The sequence below is a fragment of the Erythranthe guttata genome, chromosome 7 (genome assembly GCF_056151865.1).
Source record: "Erythranthe guttata isolate IM_541 chromosome 7, IM_541, whole genome shotgun sequence".
Taxonomy (NCBI): Eukaryota; Viridiplantae; Streptophyta; class Magnoliopsida; order Lamiales; family Phrymaceae; genus Erythranthe; species Erythranthe guttata.
Genome location: NC_142539.1, coordinates 4,765,446 through 4,789,957, shown reverse-complemented (window position 1 = coordinate 4,789,957; position 24,512 = coordinate 4,765,446). Strand labels below are relative to the sequence as shown.

At 32.6% G+C, this 24,512-nt stretch overlaps 2 long non-coding RNA genes and 1 pseudogene across 2 annotated transcripts; 2 read left to right on the top strand and 1 right to left on the bottom strand.

The window, feature by feature from the left end:
* Window positions 1–6,033: 6,033 nt before the first annotated feature.
* Window positions 6,034–10,402, top strand: LOC148769031 (uncharacterized). The gene is made up of 3 exons (XR_016032000.1): window positions 6,034–6,178; window positions 9,659–9,718; window positions 10,230–10,402. It is a non-coding gene; the product is annotated as an uncharacterized LOC148769031 (long non-coding RNA).
* Window positions 10,403–11,179: 777 nt separating this feature from the next.
* On the top strand, window positions 11,180–12,241 carry LOC148769030 (uncharacterized). The gene is made up of 2 exons (XR_016031999.1): window positions 11,180–11,827; window positions 11,991–12,241. It is a non-coding gene; the product is annotated as an uncharacterized LOC148769030 (long non-coding RNA).
* A 10,289-nt stretch (window positions 12,242–22,530) lies between these two features.
* Window positions 22,531–23,848, bottom strand: LOC148769029 (protein FAR1-RELATED SEQUENCE 5 pseudogene; annotated as a pseudogene).
* Window positions 23,849–24,512: the final 664 nt, after the last annotated feature.

Sequence of the window (24,512 nt, the reverse complement as noted above, 5' to 3'; positions counted from 1 at the left end):
ACAGTTACCATGGAAGCTTACACCATCTAATTATTCGTCTTGGAAAGCTCAGTTTGAGTCTCTCCTCATTGGTTACGACCTACTTGGATACATCGATGGGTCGCAACGTTGTCCGTCTCCATCTAGTGCCACTCCCTCTGATGGAATACATCCCCATTTCTTTTGGGTTCGTCAAGACAAACTTCTTCTAAACGCAATTTTTGCATCGGTTTCGGAGTCCATCATGCCAATGATTGCGACATCCAAAACTTCGAGTGAAGCTTGGTCTCGACTTGTTCGCCTTTATGCGAGTAAATCTCGTACTCGTGTCATGCAGCTTAAGGAAGAGCTTACCCTCATTCAGCGTGGAAATCGAACCGTGTCTGAGTTCCTCCATGCCATCAAGTTAATATCTCATGAGCTTGCTGCAATTGATAGCGTCGTGTCAGCCGACGATATTACTCTTTACGTTCTTCATGGCCTTGGTCCAGACTTCCGTGACATTGCTGCCCCAATTCGTGCTCGAGAAACAACATTGTCATTCGAAGAACTCCATGATCTTCTTGTTGGTCATGAGTCTTACTTGAAGAGGTTGGAATCTAACAACATATCTCCTGTTGTTACAGCACATTCAACTCAACGGTGGAATAACAACAAGTCGAAACCAAAGAAGGAATATTCAAGGAACAACTCTTCCAATAATCGACAATTCTCTCAAAAAAGATATCGTCGGAATCACCATAATGGACAAAAAATTGTTCTTTGTCAGATATGTGACAATTCTGGTCATAGTGCAAAGCAATGCGCGTTATTTCGTCCATCCCATGCCACTGCCAACTACACATCTACAGCTAAAGGAAAAGGAAAGCCTTGGCTCGTTGACTCTGCCGCATCTCACAACATCACTTCTGATATGACCAATCTCACCATCAATTCTGAATATGATGGTACAGATGAAGTTCAGATCGGTGATGGGTCAGGTTTGAAAGTCACACTTGTCGGGTCCATGAATTTAAAATCCTCTCACAAAAACTTTCTCCTGTCCGATACACTTTGTGTTCCAAATATTAGCAAAAATCTAATTTATGTTCATCATTTTACTAAAGCTAATAATGTGTATCTTGAATTTCACCCATTCTTTTTCATTGTGAAGGATCGGATCACGGGGACGACTCTTCTTCGAGGCCAATGTGAGAACGGCGTCTACCCATTCCCTGCTGATCTACGACTCTCCGGGTCTCATGTTCAAGCTCATGTCAGTGTTCGTACATCGTTTACTGGTTGGCACAATAGATTTGGTCACCCCTCTCACAAAATTGTTAACCAGTTAGTCAAAAAATTTACATTGCCTGTTAGTCCTTCGCCTTTGTCGTCCTCTTTGTGTACCTCCTGCTCATGCAATAAATCACATAAACTACCTTTTGCTGGTACAAGTCTTACGAGCACAAAACCTCTTGAGTACATTTATTCAGATGTGTGGGGACCAACTCCCTCACCTTCTATTGACGGTTTTCGGTATTATGTTATTTTTATTGATCACCACACTAAATATGTTTGGTTGTATACTTTGCATCTCAAATCTGAGGTTCTAACGATTTTTTCCAAATTCCACAAAATTGTTGAAAATCGTTTTAGCACCAAGATTAAGCACTTATACACCGACAATGGTGGGGAATTTCTTGCTCTCCGCCCATATCTCTCTAATCACGGCATTAGCCATCTCACATCTGCCCCACATACTCCTGAACAAAATGGTACTTCAGAGAGACGACACATGCACATTGTCGAAACAGGTAAAACCCTCATTCATCAAGCCAATCTCCCAAACACATACTGGACACATGCCATGCTCACGGCGGTGTACATCATTAATAGGTTGCCCACCCCAGTTCTTAATTACATATCTCCTTATGAGTCCATTTTTAATTGTACACCTAATTATACGAAACTTCGAGTATTTGGGTGTCTATGTTATCCTTGGCTTCGTCCATACACAACAAATAAATTACAAGCTAAGTCTCGTCCTTGTCTTTTTGTTGGTTATTCCACTAGTCAAAGTGCATATCGATGTTATGATCCTATATCTCACAAACTATATATATCCCGTCATGTTTTGTTTGACGAAACTATTTTTCCTTTTGCTCAAAATAGCTCATTTCGGTTTACCAATCACCCAGCTTCTGTTTCTTCTACTCAAGCACTGACTGAGCATGCAACAGGACCCGCCGGACCAACGTTCATCAGCGTTAATGGAGGCGTTTCTCCATCGACTCAAGATTTGTCTCTCCATGTATCTAATACTTCTACTCCAACTACTACCGTTTCCAGCACGGATGACCCTTCGCCCCAACCAACACCTGCTCCACAAATATCAGATATTGAGACCCCAACTAATGAGATTAATCCCACAGTTCCTATCCCAATAAATCCACCTCGGGTCCGCACCATGACCACACGTTCAATGAATAATGTGTTTAAACCAAAACAATTATTCTTTGTCACCAAACATCCGTTGCCGCAATCTATTGAACCGACATGTCTGTCTCAAGCTCTTAAAGATTCTCGTTGGCGTCAGGCTATGGCTGATGAATTTACAGCCCTAGTTCGACATGGAACATGGGATCTCGTTCCCCACAAGTCTAGTTACAATCTCATCGGGTGTAAATGGGTATACAGGGTCAAGTATAAATCTGATGGCACAATCGACAGGTTTAAAGCTCGACTTGTTGCGAAGGGCTTTCACCAACGCCCTGGACTCGATTTTAAGGAGACTTTTAGTTCAGTTGTAAAACCTGCAACCGTTCGAACTGTCCTTGCTTTAGCTGTGACAAAAGAATGGTCCATTCGTCAACTCGACATTAACAATGCCTTTTTGCACGGCACACTTGAAGAGGATGTTTACATGATTCAACCACCTGGTTTTATTGATGATGCACGCCCATCTTTTGTTTGCAAGTTAAGAAAATCGCTATACGGACTCAAACAGGCACCGCGTGCTTGGTATCATGCCCTCAAGAATTTCCTTCTTTTTATGGGATTTCATAATTCTGAGGCTGATTCCTCTTTATTTATCTATAATTCTGGTGGTGTTCTTGCATATTTTTTGGTCTATGTTGATGATCTAATCATTACTGGAAACAAATCTGAATTTATCAAGCAGGTTATTCAACAGCTAAGGAGTCAATTTTCTCTCAAAGACCTTGGTGATCTTCATTATTTTTTTGGTATTGAAGTGCTCCCCACCTCTATTGGTATTTTTCTTACCCAACATAAATATATTCGAGACTTGCTGCAAAAAACGAAGATGGAAGGAGCTAAGGATGTTTCAACACCAATGTGTACCTCCACTCCTTTTCACCTCAATGATGGCACACCTCCTATGGACAACACCGAATATCGTCGTGTTATTGGTGCTCTCCAATATCTGTCCTTCACACGGCCTGACATTGTTTTCACAGTCAACAAACTTGCACAATTCATGCACCAACCCAGCACCACACATTGGACAGCCACGAAACATCTACTTCGCTACCTTAAAGGTACTCTCAATTATGGTATTCTAATCGGCAAGTCTACTTCGTTGAATCTTCGTGCATACTCCGATGCCGATTGGGCAGGAAATCGTGATGATAGATCCTCTACCTCTGCTTATATAATCTTCCTTGGTACTAGTCCTATATCATGGAGCACAAAAAAACAACGCGCTATTGCCCGCTCGTCCACGGAGGCTGAATATCGAGCCCTTGCAAATGCAACTTCTGAGCTTGCTTGGCTACAGTCCCTATTTCGTGAGCTCCAAGTCACTCTTCCTGATGCACCCTCCCTATTATGTGACAATATTGGCGCTACTCAATTAAGCCTGAATCCAGTTCATCACTCTCCGATGAAACACATAGCAATTGACCTCAACTTTGTTCGTGACTATGTTACTAGAGGTTTACTTCGTGTCTCCCACGTTTACACAACTGATCAGTTGGCAGATTTACTTACTAAACCGATGAGTCGGTTAAGACATCATTGGCTGCTCTCCAAGATTGGAGTTACCGATGGAACCTCCATCTTGCGGGGACGTGTAAAATGAAAGTATTCTATTGACTAATAACGTAAGATTGCAAGGCTTATGTTAAGACATTTGAGGAGCCATTGGAATTGATAAATCCCAAATATTAAGCTCCAAATCATTCCCTTAATATTAGCATCCGTGTAATTGTATAGAATTTAATTACTGTACATTATTTTCCAATAGATTAGCCTCTGTATGTATCTATATAAACACAAACTATGTAAATGAAAGATGTGTGTTTGATTCTCCATTGTACTGTGCAATCTCTTTTAAATAGCACTTAACCCCCTGTGGTTATAACCTTTTGTAGATGACCATGTCCAGTCCAGTTTGACCCGACTCAATTTTTATTTTATTTTATTTTTATTTTTTACGGCGGTGGCTGGGTCGTCGGAGCTTCAGTTATCTGACTTGGTATTAGTTAACTTCAACATTAGTTGACATATTTGACATTTGACATTTTTTTTTTTCATTTATCTATTTTTTTCTTTTATTTTTTTTCCGCTGGTGGGTCTTCGGAGCTCCGATCAGCTGACCTAACAGTAGTTAACTTCAACATTAGTTAATTTTAATATTAGTTGACATTTTTTTTTCGACGGCGGGTTGTCGGTTCTTCGGTTAATTAGCTCACTCTGTATTAGTTAACTTCAACATTAGTTGACATTCGTTTTTTTTGTATTCATATGGCGGATCCTCAGAGCTACGATTCGCTGACTTCAACACTAAAACAACTGGGTGTCAGCTAATCGGAGCCTAAATACCCGCCGCCGAAAAAAAGAGTTAAAAAAAATGGTCGCACGTCAGCTGATGCAAAGTCAACTAATGCACAGTTAGCTAATGCAAGCTTGGACGTCCTGTTGCCGAAAAAAAAAACAAATTGGACGTCAGCTAATGTTGAAGTCAACTACTAATACGTAGTCAGCTAATGCAAGTTAATAATCAAACCTCCGACGACCTGTCGCCGAAAAAAAAAGAGATAAAAGAAAAAAAATGATATGTCAACTAATGTAGAGTCGGCACCTGAGCTCCAACGACCCGGCGCTGAAAAATAAAAGGAAAAAAAAAAAAAAAGAAGAAGAGATGTCAACTAATGTTGAGTAAGCTAACTGAAGTTACGACGACCCACCACCAAAAAAAAATTAAAAGGAAAAAAAAATAGAATGTTAAATGTCAACTAATGTCTAAGTTAACTAATATTGAGTCAGCTTCGGTACTCCGACCACCTAGGCCAGCGTCGTGAAAAACAAAAACAAAAAAAAAAAAAAAATTTAAACAAATAAATAAAAATAATAATTATCAAAATAAAATAAGATAAAACAAACCCGAGTTTTATTGAAAATCATTAAAAAAAAAAAAAAAAAAAAAAAAAAAAAAAAAAAAAAAATTAGACATATCTCCCACATTATATAATTTAGTGAGGGGCCATCTCAAATAACAACCTTGTTTAATTATCTTTTTAGGCCCCGTTTGGTTGCCAAGATAAGCCATGATTAACTAAATAGTTGGACTTAATTTGATGTTTGGTATCCTCAATAACTTGCCGGGTCGACCCGCCAAAATTATATAATCATGGCTTATCTTGCCTTATCTTGGCTTATCTTGCCTTTTAATGAGTTTTTTTTGTTGCACCTTTCAAGCTCCAATAAAATAATTGGGTCTCATTAGATTATTTAATCTTATCTTGGCTAATCTTATCTTGCCAACCAAACGAGGCCTTATAATAATAAAATAGGGCAATGTTAGTATTCTGTATTTAAACGGGTGGATTTACGTACAATTGGGTTTGTCAACCTAAGGAAGACAATCAGGCAAACAATTACGCGGTTGTTAAATGAGTACGTTCCCATTGACATTGACCCATCCTTTCTGGCAGCAATAAAAGTCAGCTCACTCAATTTTGTCTTTCTTACATCATCGTCAAGTTGAAGGAAATTTCGATGAAACAACTTAATTAGTACATTGTGCATTCATTATATTAATCCTTATATATAATATAGCTTTTCAGCAATATATATCATTTGACAACGGTCCATCCATTTAAATTTAAATTTATATTCGATGGATCCACAGAAAAACGATCCGATTATTTCTTCAGCTGTTGATGAAAGAAGTTTCGACCGGTACTGGTCAGTTGCAGTAAGCCTTTATTATATTCTTGCGAGTTTTACATATGTTATTACCTCTAGTGTGGTTTTCGTGCTTATGCATTTTCACCCTTTCCCTAAACTCGGTGCCCATTGTGGCCGCGGCTTTTTTCGCTAGAAATATAATAAAAAGTTACCGAATTCATAAAAGAAAAATAGTTTTTTTTTTTTTTTATAATACGATTAAACCTCTATAAATTAATACCATTAAGATCGACAAATTTCTATTAATTTTGCAGAGTATTAAATTATTGAAAAATAAATAATTATATTACTTTCAATTAGTCGTTCATGAGACTGATGAAGTGGAACTATTACAGAGCATATTTTTCGAATGAATGCTCTTAAAGGAGCAATGGTACTATTGAATAATATTTTTGTTTATCTATGACAATATTAATTGGAAAATTATTACTATGTTAAGAAACGTGATAGGTATCTATATAATATATAAATTGAAACCCTCATAGTCTAGAATTACGACATGTGTCATCCATGTAGGCATCCTAATCATCAGCCATGTGTCACTACATATTACATATATAATCTAATTTGATTGGCAAGAATTCGTTATTTATGGCATCCTACTCATTTCACATATGTAATTATTTATTTATTTATTTAATCACTCAATTAATGATCCAAAATTATTTTTTAATTTAGTGCAAAATTGCATAACTATGGCTCGGATTCTTAACCACTATTTTAATAAGGAAAGGAATATGTTGTCTTAACAGCTTACCAATTATATTTTTTTAGTATACCACTAAAATAAGCTAAATTAAGGAATCATTTATTATTTTAAACTAATATTTTTTTAATAATTTCTTTAAGGTTGCAATATAATTGTTATTAAACATTATATATTTACGTTTACATTATAATGCAAGATAATAATTAACCGACATTTCATATAGATAGAGTAATTTAAATATTAACTATATTTTTTATTAATAAATTACAGTGACATATATCTTTTAATATTACAGTGACATATATCTTTTAATATTAGTTATTATATAAAAAAAAAAATTAATTAATGGATTACCAAAATTTACGCAATCAATAAACGGATTGCCAATCAATTTAAAAGAGAATTTCAAATTTTATACATTTTTAATTCCAAATGTTTGTCAACCAATTTGCACCAACTACAATCAGTGACCGGATTTTTTGTCAATCATTTCTATTTTTAATCTTATCAAATTAATTTGAATTTATTCTAATTATGTTCAATTATGGTAAAAATATATATTTTGTAGGTACATATATCCGATTTTATTTATTTTACACACGTTTTTTATACCATCAATGTACTTTGACCGTATTTAGACACAGTTAGAATTATTTTTTTAAGGAAAATTGTTTAAATATTGCCGCCAATTGAAAATTTTGAAATTAGAATTCTTAAATTTTCCAACATGTATGCTTCATTGTGAAAACTACTATATATATAAACCCCTACATCCATATAATTTTTACTATCATTTACATCTACTCCACACTTTATAATAATGTATGGTAGTTCGTTTTTTTTCACTTGATTCTCATATTTTATTTTATTTTTGTGCTCAATACTGTCTTTCAAAATTCACAAAATAGTGATATGAATTGATTACATCGAATGTCATGCACTTATGCGATAAGTGCATGAAAAATATTAAACGAATTTAAACCATCTAAATTAAATCATAATACGATAAGTGCATGAAATCAATTGAAAAAAAAATTACAAAAAAATAAACAAAACAAAAACGAAAAACAAAAACAACTCGAATGAAATGAGTGAAGAAGAATAGTGTAGAGTGAAATAAATAGATGAGGGTTTATATAATTTTGATAAGTATATAGTAATTAGGAAAATTTTAGAATTCAAATTTCAAATGACATGATTATAGGTGGAAAAAGAAAAATAGAAAAGGAAGAAATCAAATCAATTAAATTCGGATGATTTGATTTATATTGATTATGAATTGATTTTAAAATATTAAACAATATTTGTGGTTATTGAATATTTTCCTTAAACTAACTATATCAATTAAATCTAATCATCTTAAATAGGTAAGGAATCAAATTCCATATCATATAATGCATATCCTAATTTTAGAAAATTTTAAAATACATAAAACATACACACGGTTTTTTGGTTTTTTGTCTTTCTTTTTTGTATTTTAATAATAAAATTATAAATTTTAAAATATATTATTAATATGTTTATTTGAAATCGAATTTTAATGCATTAATAAAATACATTAATATAAAATTATAAAATTATATTAATAAAATTTAAATATGAATTGATATGTCTTTCAAAATTCACAAAATAGTATTATGATTTCATGCACTTATCGCATAATAACTGATGTTTCTATGAATTGATATGAATTTTCCCTGAATTTCCTAAAATAGTAAAATTTGATTTTTGTGAGTTGCAAAGACGTCGGATCACCGAAATCTTACGCGATTCATGAGCTACGGTCATGAGTTTTGTTGGTCGGGCCATTTGCCTGAGATAGAGTTGTTAACATGCATTTAAAACTAAACAAACCTTAATAAGTTAGGATAACCGACCATTTTGCTGGAAAAATGCGTAAATGAGTTGAACCAAAATTGTTATAGATTTCGCAATATTAGAAAAAAACCCAAGTGGTAGAATCAGCATCAGATGTTTATATGAATTGATATGAATTTTCTAAAAGTTTCCTTAAATAGCAAAATTTATTTGTACGTCGGGCCATTTTGCTTGGAATAGAGTTGTTAACATGTTTATCATTGTATAGCATATGCAGGTCAATTGCATTGTATTGGATTTGTTGCATGCGTGTCAAACAAAATAACAGTGATTGTTTGGATCAAATTCAAGATTTTAACGTTCATATGTTATTATGGTTGTACAATTTTGGGACCAACGATATTCGTTCTTATTGTGAGGAAATTAAAACCTTCGATGTTTAGTTTTTTTCATTTATTTCGGCTTATTTCATCACTTACACCATACAAATTAGTTTTCTATTTTTTTTTTATATTTTCTACTTCTTTGTATTACATATCAACAATTTATCTTACTATTTCGTGAACCTTTTTATTATTCAATATTTGTTTTACGGTGAATACCCCGTGCATCGCACGGGTGTAGTACTAGTTAATATTGAAAGAGATGTAAATTTCAACAAGAAAATAAAAGACACAATTGAAAAATATTTTGTCAAGTTTTTATAGATATTGATCATAAATATATTTTAATATGCATCTGAATATGAAGAGTAACTACTATACATATTATTAATTTATGTATTAGATGGGGTCATCTTATAAATTGAGTGAATCACTAATTTTGCACATTGTCCACGAGTCAGCACAGAAAAAAATTATTACTTAGATAAAAGTTATTAATTAATTGTCGAATATTAATTTATCAAGGTTCGTTCTACTTTCTTGTTCGTTTTCCATATTGTTTTTTTCCCTTCTGAAGGATGCATTCTCGACAAGCCCAGTTTATGGATCGTCCGCGACTTGGAAATTGGAGCTGGAAGTGAGTCGGCCTCTTATACAAATATTGCATTTATATATGGTTCTTCGAATTTTTCATTCTCAATACTACAAATTAAAAGTTTAAAGTTAAAATAATATGTTTCATTAGAAAAATAAAATAAAAATAAAAATAAAGTAGTAGTAGTAGTAGTAGTAGTAGTAGTAGTAGTAGTAGTAGTAGTAGTAGTAGTAGTAGTAGTAGTAGTAGTAATAATAATAATAATAATAATAATAATAATAATAATAATAATAATAATAATAATAATAATAATAATAATAATAATAATAATAATAATAATAATAATAATAATAATAATAATAATAATAATAATAATAATAATAATAATAATAATAATAATAATAATAATAATAATAATAATAATAATAATAATAATAATAATAATAATAATAATAATAATAAATAAATAAATAAATAAATAAATAAATAAATAAAATAAATAAATAATTTTTATATCTAGAATTATTAATTTATTTATCACAAACTTTTGCAGGAGAATGAGTTTGTCAACGTCAAAGTGAGAACACCTCAAGGCAATTTCGGGGGTACGTAATAATTTTTGTCATCATATATATATTAATGTTTTCCAAAAGTTCATTATGCTCAATTTAAATTGAAAGTAGCTAGTGCAGTAAGGGACATTCTAAAAATTGCAACTTTACTAATTCTTCAAATCTCTTATTAATTATATTTTTCGTACGCAATGTAATTCGATTGAAGACAATTTACTTTTATAATCCTCGTTGAATATACTGAAACTAAGATTATCTATTTATATACATATTTGTAGGAATATTGATAGTATTTTGGTAATTTAAATTTCACTACTAATAATGTTAATATTGTGAATTGTATTTTTAATACAATTTAATTATCATATATCTTCGTTTTTTGCATCGCACGAGGATAATTGCTAGTTAAATTGATAATAAGAACTTTATTCAGTTTATATATATGGATTTGAAAATCACTTTATTATACGTAAACTCCCTTGATATATTTTTCAATGTGTTGATACTAAATCACCAGTTGCCTACATGTTATATCCTAATTTGCAGTTTTCGTATGTTTGCGCTAAGAGGTACATATATTTTTGGGCTAAATACAGTTTGCACCCCTGTACTATCATCACTGTCGCATTTACCCCCCTGTACTATGAAATGCGACAAAACACCCCCTCACCTTAACGGTCAACTCTCACATATCTAACGGTGTTAGTTTCTGCTGTGTAATTATATTTTTACACTTTCTTTTATTTGATAGAATTAGCCATTTTTATACTTTGTAATTTGGGACAAAAATATCAAACATTTTCAGCAAAAATATCCGACACGGATTATTGACAGTCCAAGATGTTCGAACTGCGGCGCTCCGATTGCATCGACAAGTGGTTCCTGAAAAATATGACATGTAGTGTTTGGACCTAAAACACGAATTTGAGAATTTGAACGACCGGAAGACATTTTTAAACCGATTAATTATGAATTTAAAAAAAAAAATCTAGAATATAATTTTTTTCCAGAAATTTTGGGTAAAAAAAAAGGGCTGAAAATGAAAATTAGGAAGAAATGGGAAAGGAATTGAGTACAAATGAGTGAAGAATGATGCACCCCTTTTGTAGACAATTAGAGGGGTGTTTTGGTCAGAATTTTTCCAACGGCTACTTCAACAGTCAGTCAAATTTGACAGGGACGGCTTTTGTAACGGAGATGGACGGCAGGGGGCATTTTGTCGCATTTCATAGTACAGGGGGGTAAATGCGACAGTGGTGATAGTACAGGGGTGCAAACTGTATTTAGCCCTATATTTTTTATGCCAACTTTTAGAATAGGTTAAGAAAATTCCAAAAGACGAAGCCATTTGCAGATTCTGCTTCAACGTATACCGACACAACATGCTCCAGACCAAATGCAAAGGTAAATTTTCCATGATTCATCGAACGTGTGAAGTCGAATGGACGAAGAAGCACGGGAACAACAAATGTGAAGTTTGTGAACAAGATATCGAAAACATACCTATAACGGTATCATGGGATCCTTTGCCTTCCACAACAAGGACTTGCAAGAAAGAGCTAATTAAGAGCAAGAAAAGGTGAGATTAGTTAACTAATTGAAACCCCATTAAAATTTAATTTGGACATTGTTAAATATTATGTTTGATGATTGAAAATTGAAATAGACAAGTACTTTCGATCAATTCTATAAATTATCGATCGATCCATATGAATTATGTCTAACAAAGTTTCATTCTACAGGTTTTGGATCAACTACTTTTGTTTTAGATCATATAATGCTTAGAAATGGACGAATGATAGTTCGGGTACCCAAACTCCAGTTATTCGCGTATCGCTACTTTTGGTCTCGACTGATAAAGTTGTCGGAATGTTTAGCATATTCTTTTTTGTATAGACCTAATCAATCTAGTCAATTTTCCTTCGGCTTCTTTTCGATCCCATTGGATATTTTCAACATTGGGGTGTTATATATGCAGTACAAATGTTTACTTCGGCAGTACAAATTTCGATATATCTCTCTCTCTAATGAAATTAAAACATTACTTATTTCCTTATTTTTTCCGATGAAATTGTAAATGAAGCAACAATTATTGACATGGACGATCATAAATATATATTTAACAGAAGTCATTCCATGAAACAATTTAATTAAAAAAAAAACAGTAGTTCATAGGCAGACGTGCAATATCTCGTGCTCTAATTTGATTTAGGTAAATTACGGAAACCCCTCAGGTAAGATTAAATAACCTATAAACATTTGTGGTATTGGTAATTTCAAATATCTCCTAAAACTAACAGCCTATGAACCCAAATGGAATAAATAAATTGTCTAAATTATCATTTTATTTAACAAACAAATTATGGGTAAATTACGGGTAAGTGGGTATATTACATTTACCCCTGGGTAGATTTGAATATTCATATCGAATATTTCATAGAATCATCAAGATTCTGTTAGTCATACATTCGTAAAGGTGCAACTGTTAGACGAAGCAATAACTAAGAAGAGTATTTGTAATTACCGATATCACAGGAACATGTAAGTTATTTGATCATACTTTGGGGGCCCCAAATTTACCCATTTAATTGTGTATATGTGAGTTTAAAAACAATTATGATAATTCAACAAAACTTCCTCACGCGGGTTCATGGAGAAGATCTCATTCATGGTAACACTAAAATTGAGAAATTAATTTGTAAATATTATAATAATATTTTAAGAACATAAGTATTTGAGTCAAATTATAAGTTTAATAAATATAATGGCATCATGTACTTTTTTGTCATTATAGAGATAAACAAGCATTTTATTTCCAAACACATGAACAACTTATAAAAACTAAAAGTAACTTATAAGCTACATATCCAAACATCTTAAAAAATAATTTTTATAATAAGATCTAACAGCTTATCAACTCCAAAAACATCTTATCAGATGTAGGAGCTTATAAGATGTTTTAAAAAAGCTTAACAAAACGAGCTCTAAATATGCATATATATGTGCATACATGTCATAAAATAAAACTGCAATAAATTATATCCATACTCTTGATTTTAGCTGAATCACGTGAATTCTTGTGTTCTTAATTTATTTTGCGCCATTTAAATTTCAATTCCCACTTAAATACATATACATATATAGTTGGGGATAATTACCATTGTTGTCTCTATACTTTACCACTTATTCGGTTTTTGTCCCTAAATAAGATAAAGTTACAAGTTACGTCCCTAAACATAACACTTTTATGTTGTTTTTGTCCCTCCGTTCTTTTGTCCAGTTAGTATCAGTGGCGGAGCCAGGAATTCGAGACAGGGTGGACTTCATATTTACGGAGGTTCAGGGGCAGAGCCCCCGATATTTTTTTTCGAGATTTTTTTTGATTCATTCGTGTAAAGTAGCACAAAATTTATAAACTTTAACTAGGTGTTTGCAAAAGCTTTTAAAAATAGATTATGAGATTTTTTCTGCATATAATCTGTTTTTAGGTGTTTGCAAAATCAATTTTTGCTTTTGCTTCTCTAAAAATAAGCTGCTTTAAGCTATAATTTTAATAGCACCCCAGTACCTGCTTAATCTATTTTAGTTGATTTTCCACCGAATTTGCAAACACCCCCAACTTTTAGAAATAATCACTTAATCACAACTGAACTCACAATCTCTAACTTATGCTTTTAAATAAGCTTGTGCAAATACCACCTAAGAACACATAATTTTTTGGTAGATGGGCTAAATTAAATTACTGGGTAGACTAAATTAATTAAATTATTTGAGTTAGCTAATTACATATGGCTATAATATTTAGAAGAAATTTTTTTGAATCCACAGTGGGCTGGAGCCCACCCTTGCCAAAGAGTGGCTCCGCCACTGGTTAGTATAGACGGAAAATAGTATGTGCACCGTACATGGCACACAAAAGACACCCCCATTCATGTAAAAGCAAGATTTTAAGAGCAATTTCAAAAATACCCAAATTTCTCTTCAAAGCCCTAATCTCTATTTTGGTTAGGGTTTTGAAGAGAAATTTATTTATTTATGAAATTGCTCTTAAAATCGTACACTTACATGAATGGGGGTGTCTTTTGTTTGTCATGTGCGGTGCACATGCTATTTTACATCCATACTAGTTGGACAAATGGACGAAGGGACAAAAACGACATAAAAGTGACATGTTTAGGGACATAAATTGTAACTTCATCTTGCTTATGGATGAAAATCGAATAAATGGCAAAGTACATAGACGAAAAATGTAATTATCCCTATATAGTTGCTATACTAACATTTTGCATAAACATTCACTTAATCTACCGGGAATAAACCGGAAAAGTGCAATATAAAATTCCAACTTGTATTAAAAAAGAAGGGGTTTTTATACATAAGTCCCTGACAAACCATTTTTATTATTCTAGATTCAGGGTTTATATCTCTTTCGCTAATAAGTTCATCCCTTTAATATGTATTATAAATAGAGAAAAAATTAATGTATATGACAAAATTATCCCCAACTCTTTATGTTAGCCTGTGTTTGGCAGCAATTGTCCACGTGGTGGCGGCCCGGGTATGGATGGCACACAATCGAATGCCGTGGGCCGTGTGTTAAATGCATTATAAAGCTAGGGTTTGCGCCTTTCCTAACACCAATTGGTTTTAGGACAACTGGTAGCTCCTGAGATCCTACACTTTAAACTCAATTCCTAATTGTAACTCCAATTTAACTTCAATTTCATCAATTTTGACCACAAAAATCCAATTTTTACTTCTTCTTTTTTCACTTTTTTCTTTTTGATTTTTTTTACCGCCGGTCTCCGGCGTTGATTTTTTTTTCTTTTTTTTTACGCCCGAAGCTGACCTTATTTTTGAAACGGAGGGGCTATTTTGATACGTTTTGTAGTTCAAGGGGGTGTTTGTGACAACACACTTAGTTCAATGGTGCAATCTGTACTTTCCCCTTAATATTATTGTCAACCACAACAATATTAATTCTTTTAGTTTTCTATTATTTTTGTCTTTGTTGAACGGTCAACATATTAATAGAGAAAAATCTAAAGACTTTATTAAAATTCGAAATTCTTCTCAAAATAAAGTCCTAATGCAGCTATTTATACTAAAAAACTGAAAACACTAATTAAACTAAGAAAATACTAAAAATTACCAAAAATGAGTTAGATGCTGATTCTAGTAGATCTCGTAATTTTGGGAACAACCCAATTTACGGAATCCTAATACGATTTGTCTATGATTTGATATTAATTTTCTAAAATTTACCTAAAATAGCAAAAACGAACTTTTAGTTGTCTAAACGACACTGGATTGCTGAAATTTGACGTTATTCATGAGCTTTGCTCATGAGTTTTGTTTCTTGCGCCGTTTCACTTGAGATGGAGTTCGTTTCGTACTCAAATACAAATCGAGTTCGTAGAAACCCTTATTTTTCCATAATTTCTTTCGATATTTCCACCAATGCCCATCAATAACTCTTCTCCGAATTAAATAGTTATTTTGCAACTCAAATCCAATTTGACGTTCCTTATCAGTCAAAATTAAATAAAGGTGAAATTTGGGGTTAAATTGAAATTAAATTAAAGAATGAAATTGAAACGTATTAAAATGTGAGAGGGTATTTTAGTCTTTTACACACGTGTGAACATTTTTTTTTTTAGGTTTTTTTTTATCGTGATCCATTTATGAAAAAAAAAAGAAACTGGGGTCGATCATCTTAATCGACTATGAACATGTACATAATCGATTAAGGTTTCAGCCTGCACGAAATTCTCTACACGCGCCGTCCTCCGTCCGATAAAAAAAAAAACCCAAAATCAGCCTCCCCATCGTCACCACACCACCGGACTTGGTGGGAGTTTTCTTTTCCCATTGGCTGAAAATTTTAATGCGATAATTACAGTAAGAGAGAAAGGAGAGCATATATCCAGATTTGTTTATGAATTACCTGTTCTTAGTGAAGAACTCCTTGGCGGCGGCGGCGGCGGAGCAGACCACTACCCGCAGGCCACCACCGACGACTTCAAGCACATGACCAGCTGCGGAAACGTCTCCAGTCCCCGCATCGTTCCCCATGGGGTTTCTGCGGTTAGAACGGCGGCGGCGGCGGTGGAGAGGATGTCGAGCGTGTACGACTCATTGGCGTCCTGTGCGGGAGCGGCGGTGGTGTCGGCGACTGTGATTGTGAGGGTTTTGAGCGGCGAAGACGAATTGAGGTTGAGTGGTGGAACGACGAGGGGACGGTGAGGATCTGGCGGCGGGGGAGAGATAATGGTGGTGGTGAGAGGCAGAGATGGTGAATTTGGGAGAGAGAGGAATCAGTGGATCAGTGGAGCATGAGGAAAAATGAGAGAGAAATTAGGGTTTCAAAATAGTACATTGACAATTAAGGGTAGATTTGGAATTATAAAAATAACATTTGGTGGAATACTAACTAAGGGGATTTTCTCTAATTAATTTTGGAAGGGGAGTTTTGCTTAACTACATTTCCTAAATGAGGGGGTTTTTGCTAATTTTCCCTAGTATTAATGTGCTAAAGAGTAATATAACAATATTATTGTGTTAAATAATAATATAGTTAATAACTTAATATTATTGTGTATAGAGTTAATATGCCTGTCAACCACACCGCAATATTACTGTTTAAATAGGCAAAAAATTGTTGAAGAAAAAAAAATCAAAAAAATTCAAAAAAAAAAGGAAAAAAATTCAACGGTGGCGACGGGCGAAATAGTAGTCAAAATTGGGTTAGGGTCAAAATTAAAGAATAGGTTAAATTAAAGGATGAAATTGGAACGTATTAAAATGTGAGAGGGTATTTTAGTCTTTTATACACATGTGAACATTTTTTTTTTAGGTTTTTTTTTTCGTGATCCATTTATGATCCATTTATGACCCATAATAGACTTTATTTGTAAAAGACTCAAAAAAGAAAAGATAAAGGAACCACGATAGTTGACTCTAACCTAATCATGGTAGAGCATGTTGAATTAAATACACAAATGCATACATAATACATTCAAGTTTAGCTTAATTATACAAACCAATGGAGGGTAAGAAAGAGGATAACCTTGATCCGCCATCTGATAATTCATCAAAGGATTCATCGCTGATATATTTGCAAGAAGTTTTTGAGGTTCACTTCTTTCTTTTATTAACAACCATGCAGTGTTAAGATTTTCCTTTTTTTTTTTTTTTTTTCCGTTTGTTCCGTTTAACAACTAAGTAAAACGTGTTTATGCTTTACCAGGCCGCAGCAGAAGAACATGTGAATGAAATTAATGCTCATGGGAAATCGCCATCGTATGCAGTGCTCAGGCCACCGCCTCCATGGCCTGGGTATGAAGCCAACTCGCCACCCTTCTACGAACCCTGTTTTTCTGTAAGTAACTTTTCATATTGATGATGCTAAAATATAGCTCACCTAGGGGGTGTAGAAAATGAACTGGGAGAGCAAAGCGAATCAGTAGCTAAACAACTTGATGATCCTGAGGTCCCTGCGAAATGAACACACGTGAACTACGCCGGGGTTGATCCGGCGGAAACCCCTCCGACGCTCAAGTCAGATATACGGATTGCCGAGATGGTAGAGAGAATTAAACTCTAGCTTGTTGGTCAATAATCAAACGTACCTTTATAAATGAGTAAAAACGTCTATTTATATATCGGTGATTGGATTGGGCTTACTTTGTTGGGCCCAAGCCTTACTTTGAAGGTGTTTGGGCTTTCGTGTAGTGGGCCTAATTAGTAGATAAATTTGAGGGCGCCGGCCCATTTATGTATATCACATATATATAATATATATATATATATATATATATATATATATATATATATATATATATATATATATATATATATATATATATATATATATATATATATATATATATTATTACGTCTAGAGAACAGTATTTATTTTGACTGGAGGAAAAGTCGTTTGTTATTTTGGATAATTAGATAGAATCCCTTTACATTTTTCTCACTCCAGCCATCAAGAGGGAGTTATATATGCCAACTGATGCCCAGGTGATGGCAGTGGAAATGAGCGAGTTTGACCGTTGAGCCATTTTGAGTATTTTTATTTTTTTATTTTTTTATTTTTATTAATGTTATTAGAAATTTATTATTATAAATTATAAGAAAAAGAAAATTTGAAATCTTAAAAATGACATGTAATTTTTTTTTATTATTTATAAGAATTATTTATTTTATATTAATATATTTATATAAAAATTAAAAAAAAAAAAAAAAAAAGGGCTCGCGAGCTCACGAACAGCTTAAAATGTTCTCAAACTCGACTCGTCAGAAAGTTTGAGCTCAAAAAATTCGAGTTTGAGTTCGAGCTTTTGTCAAGCCGACTTAGCGAGCTAACGAGCCTGCTTGGCTCGGCTTATTACCCCCAAGTATATAGGAGTTTCAAAGCACAACTAAACAATTCAGTTATGTCTCGTTTGGTTGGGGAAATTAGTCACTATTAACTATATAATTGAACTTTGTTTTAATGTTTGGAAATAACTTGTTACGCCGATGTTATATTAGTATGGCTTATCTTACCATATCTTTCTTTTAGGAGGTTTTTTTGTTGGACGTCTCGGGGTCTGATAAAATAATTGGGTTTTCATTAGATTATTTAATCGTATATTGGCTAATTAATCTTACAAGGAAACCAAACGAGGCCTTAATATTTAATTTTGAATCGATTGGTTATGTAATTTTCATTTTCTATTTCTTTCTTGATAGTATTTTTATCACAATTTTTAAAATATTTTAAATTTTTAAAAAATATTTGTTTTATATTGAAGTAGATTTCAAGAGGTTTATAATCGTTATACATAAAAGAAAGAAGTATTAGGTCAACCTAAGAAACTCTAATGGCATAATTTGTAAAAAAAATTAATATATATTTTTTTATCTCCTATTTTGCAGTTTTTATTATTATTATTATTATTATTATTATTATTATTATTATTATTATTATTATTATTATTATTATTATTATTATTATTATTATTATTATTATTATTATTATTATTATTATTATTATTATTATTATGTTTATGTTATTATTATTGTTGTTGTTGTTGTTGTTGTTGTTGTTGTTGCTGCTGTTGCTGCTGTTGCTGCTGTTGTTGTTGTTGTTTCTCCTAATTTGTATAAATATTGATGGTGTTATTGGTATCACTAATAAATTTTATTATAATTGGTATTGTCATGTATCTTTATTTTCATTTTTTAAATAGTACTATCTGGTGCATCGCTCGAAAAAAATACTAATAAAATATAATTTTACTATATGGATATAATGTCATATGTTATTATTTTTTGTTGCTTGGAATATTATATATATAGTTACTGCAGGATAAGGACCTTAAACCCAAACAGGGCATGACAATTTAACAATTCTTAGGGCTTTCTTTGAACTCTTTTCTAATTTCCTCTTTCAATACTATATATTAATTTACTTGTTATTTAAATTTTTTTTTTATTAAAGTAATGATATTTCCCAATGAAATTAAGTACATATATAAATATGATCTACATAACACAAAGTGTTGGATACAATAAATATGATTTACTTGTTACATAGGCACGAGCGTGTGTATGTAATTAATTTAAAAGTTTTGTTTTATACTACATCACATGTGGATTATTTCAAATTATATTTAGTCGTATACACAAACAGGTATAGATTCATGTATATTTTACAATATTTTTATTTTATTTTTAATATATATATAAGTGTGTGATTGTGTGTAAATTAAAAGTGAAAAACTAACTGATGCATTTCAACCCATATAACATCTACAAGACCATTTATAAAACAAAAGGGTAAAAGAAATAAAGAAACTGAAAGAATGAATTAACTGCTCAGAAAACAGTAAAAAAAATTATTTAATAGTATCAAATTATCAATAATTGCAGATTTCATTTATTTATTATTTTTTCTCTTTTTGTAAAGGCTGCTCCTACAATGGCAAGCCCTGTATGTAATTTGTCCAGGAAAAGTCCATGGTCAACGAAATTGGTTCTCAAGGTAAGTGACCTCTTTAGGAGGATAGAATTATATTAAACATAATTAATTAGACATAAAAAATAAAACTCGAATTTAATCATTTTTATTATTAATTAATTTCTGAACAAACTTTTGCAGGAGAATGATCTTGTTGTCACGGTCAAAGTCATAACACCTCAGGGCAATTTTGATGGTATTTTTTTTTTTTTAAAGTAACCCAGTGTTGCCTTATACACAATATATAATATATGGAAAGATTGGTGTGGATGTTGGAATGGAATTTATGAATTCCGCCAATTCAAATTCAAAAATATTTAAATTTGGAAATGTATTTTTCATTTTGATTTTTGGGGTTTTTCGAACTTATTTGGATCGAAATCGGAATTGCGTATAAAATTATCGAAATTCTGATTTCCGATCCGATTCTAGTTTCCAATATTTCGATAGTTTTTCGAAAAGTACAATAGTAGAAAAATGACTTTTTACTACGATTTTTTTGCTTCGGTAAAAAGCCGTAACAAAAGGTACCTTTTACTATGGGACAATCTTCGAATCGTAGTAAATACTAGAATTTACCGTAGCAAAAAGTATTTGCTAAGTTCATTTACCGTAGCAAAGTTTTTGTCACGCCCGTTTATGTTAGGGGGGAAATTCGTAGCAAATGTGTAGCAAAAAACTTTTTACTACGAATTTGGTTCATTTTGTTATGGTAAATGATCGTAGTAAACAAAACAACCCTTTTTTTCTACTATCTTATGATATATATTTTTTAGGGTAAATTACACACACCCCCCTGAGGTAAGCTTAAATAACTGTAAGGTCCCTGTGGTATCGATAATTACACTTAGCCCCCTGAAACGTAGTCAGAAACTCTAATGGGATAATGAATTGGATACGTTATTCCGATAGGGTTCTAACGGACTATTGGTTTCAGAAAGTGATGAAGACAACAAAGAGCTATGGGGTGACATGGCTCCCCGAACATTCCCGAACATTTCTTAAATCACCCATAGCTCTTTGTTGTCTCCACCACTTTCTGAAACCAATAGTCCGTTAGAACCCTATCGGAATAACGTATCCAATTCATTATCCCATTAGAGTTTCTGACTACGTTTCAGGGGGCTGAGTGTAATTATCGATACCACAGGGACCTTACAGTTATTTAAGCTTACCTCAGGGGGGTGTGTGTAATTTACCCTATTTTTTAAGTACATACTAGAAATTATGTTATGTCTTAAATGAAAATTTTGAATACGGTATAGTCGAGTAAATTAAAGCTTTATAAAAGATTAATTGGTATCAAAAAACCTCTCAGCATTCTTATCAGAAAATTTATGTTTCATTTTGTTGTTGAACTTTCTTTTGGATTTTCTTGCATTTTCTTGTAAAACTTTGAAAAAGATAGAAAATTGATGTGAAAATTTCTACTATATCCGAATTTGGAACAATAAATTATAAATTAATGTAGTTTTTGAAATTTCGCCAATGCCGAGGCGTTCCGTAATCGGAATGAATTTGTGCAATCCGAATATTATGGAACGAAAATGATCAAAACCAATTTCTTACTTACGAAAAAAGTCATTTCCTATATATATTAATAAGATTTTAGGTTATTATTTTTATTTTGTTGTTGTTGTTGTTGGTGTTGGTATTGTTATTTCTTGTCAATACTTTTCATGTTTCTGCTTGTGCTAACTTTTAGGAGGGGCTACAAAAATACCGAAAGAGGAAGCAATTTGCAGATTCTGCTTCAACGTATACAATGACAACATGTTCCAAACAAAATGCAAATGTAAATTTGCCATGATTCATCGATCGTGTGAAGTCGAATGGACAAAGAAGAAAGGCCACGACAAATGTAATGTTTGTGAACAAGATATCCAAAACATACCGATAATTGTATCACGCGGTCACTCATCTCGTCTCAAGAGAGGTTCTACTCCTAAAAGGTAAAAGCTATATATTAATATAGCTGACATATTTAGTACATATATTATGATTTAAAAAAAAAAAAAACTCGAAGTTGCGAATATCCAATTGTCTAACAAATTATCGTTCCACAGGTTTTGGAGCAACTACACTTGTTTTAGATTATAAATTTTTGATAGTACATTGGCATTCATGTTCGTAAATTTGCCTCCGGTTTGATTTCACTTAATGAAGTTGTCGGGTTTACGTTTTCTTTCTTGTAAACCTATTTATGTTTCTCAATTTTCTTTTTCATCTGGCTTTGTTTCCTCGTTGAATTATTTATATATTTTGTTCGTTCAATATTTGTATATGACAAGTGGAATGCATTGTGATTGTTCAAACTCTTGAATTGTGATTGTTTCATGAATGCAATGACGAAATTCTCCTTGAAAAGAAGGATATTTGTTGAAAATATGCGCCAAATATTCTGGAACTTTTTGCAAAATATGCCACATACACAATCGATGAGTTGCATTTGGTAGTACTTCTGTAATGGCTGCTCGCATGGATTTGTCTTCATCAGTAATAATCACAGAGGGAGCACGACCAGACATTGCTTCAAGCCACGTTCGTAACAACCACACATATGAACTTATTGTCTCATTGACAAGTAAAGCACACCCAAACATAATTGATTGATGATGGTGGTTAACCCCAGTAAAAGGAACAAAAGGCATCCCATAGCGATTAGTTAAATACGTAGCATCAAAGGTAACCACGTCGCCAAAGTATCGATATGCTAATCTTGACCTTGTATCTGCCCAGAAACAATTTCCCATGCGATTATTATCATCTATCTGGATTGAATAAACAAAGCCTGGATTTTTCGATTGACACTCCATGAAATAATTATACATTCTTTGTGCATCCCCTTCTTTGAGAAGCCCTCTCCTTTTATTTCCTATATGATTTTGAACATCTACTAAAGCACAACCGACATTTGCTTCACCACCCGATCCGTGACTTAACACTGACATTATTTTTGTTGCGGGAATCCCAGCCTCGTTAAGCACATTAATAAGATTTTTTTGAGCTGGTGTGATTTTTCTATGTCCTCGAAGCAAGCTTATAGTCCTTGGAGTATAAATTTCATGGTTATGATCAGTAATGAACTTTGTTACCACCCATTTTTCTATATCTCGATTTAAACTCACGCGCATCATTGCTTTACATCCTATTTTTGTCTCCGATTGAGTTCTTTTGGATTGCTTTATTTTTTCTTGATCTTTTTGTTTAGATTGTCCTTCTTTTGAGCACGCATAGTCTACACCGATCAGTGTCTTGTCTGACTGTGACAACCGAGTATGATTTACTTTTGTACCAAATCCGACACGCCTTGCATATGCTTTGTAACAAGTCTTAGCATCTAATGCACTATCAAATACCATGTCTTTACATGGTTCAAGAGGAAAATTATGCGCCTGAGATTTTCCGTTATTTTCTGATTCAAGCTGATTGGAAGTCAACGTTTCTGAAGGGACATCGATTATGCTCATGTCTACCATCTCGACACTTGTACTTGCCATTGCTATTCATAAAAACAATTACACAATGAGCACACAAGAAAATAACAAATTAAAACTGAAAATTTCAAATGTTGGTAAAAGCTGTAAATTAAAATATTTAAAATAATTCATTGATTTTAAACTATTGATTAACAGATTCTGTGGTTCTAAAACGAAGTCATCCTTTTTAGTTACTTGTCAAAGTAATTATCAAAACTATCTCATGTTTCTCATCATGGGAAACTAAGGCTTTTAGTATCTGTTATTCCAACGTGTTTGTGAAGTGTTGCACATGAGTTGTGAACTAATTTAAGACGAATATATTTAACTATTTCTCCCTTTCCATTAATTTCTTCCAGGAAAAAAAAATCCTAGCGAAACATAATTATCAATATATTTACAACTCCCAAAAATCCATATATTATGTGTTGTTTTTTGATTAGCAGTTTGTATCATAAATCCACTATATATCATTTAAATAAATTGAAGATGCATGCATAAATAAAAAGAAAGAACGAAAAAAAAAGTGTGTGACAAGCAAGATTAAGTTTGGTTCGTTTTAGTACTTCGTAAAAGATTAAAGTACTTGTCTATCGTTAAAGAACATACCTCGAAGAACGGTGTATATGGTGTTCCTGAACGTCTTGCCACTTTTTTTCTTCTGAGATCGAAAAATCAAAGAATTTGTATATGACGTTTGTGTTTCTGGTTTGTCGTTCTTTGAGTTTTATACCGTTTAGTTTCCCAAGGAGTCCTAAACCTAATTAATTAAC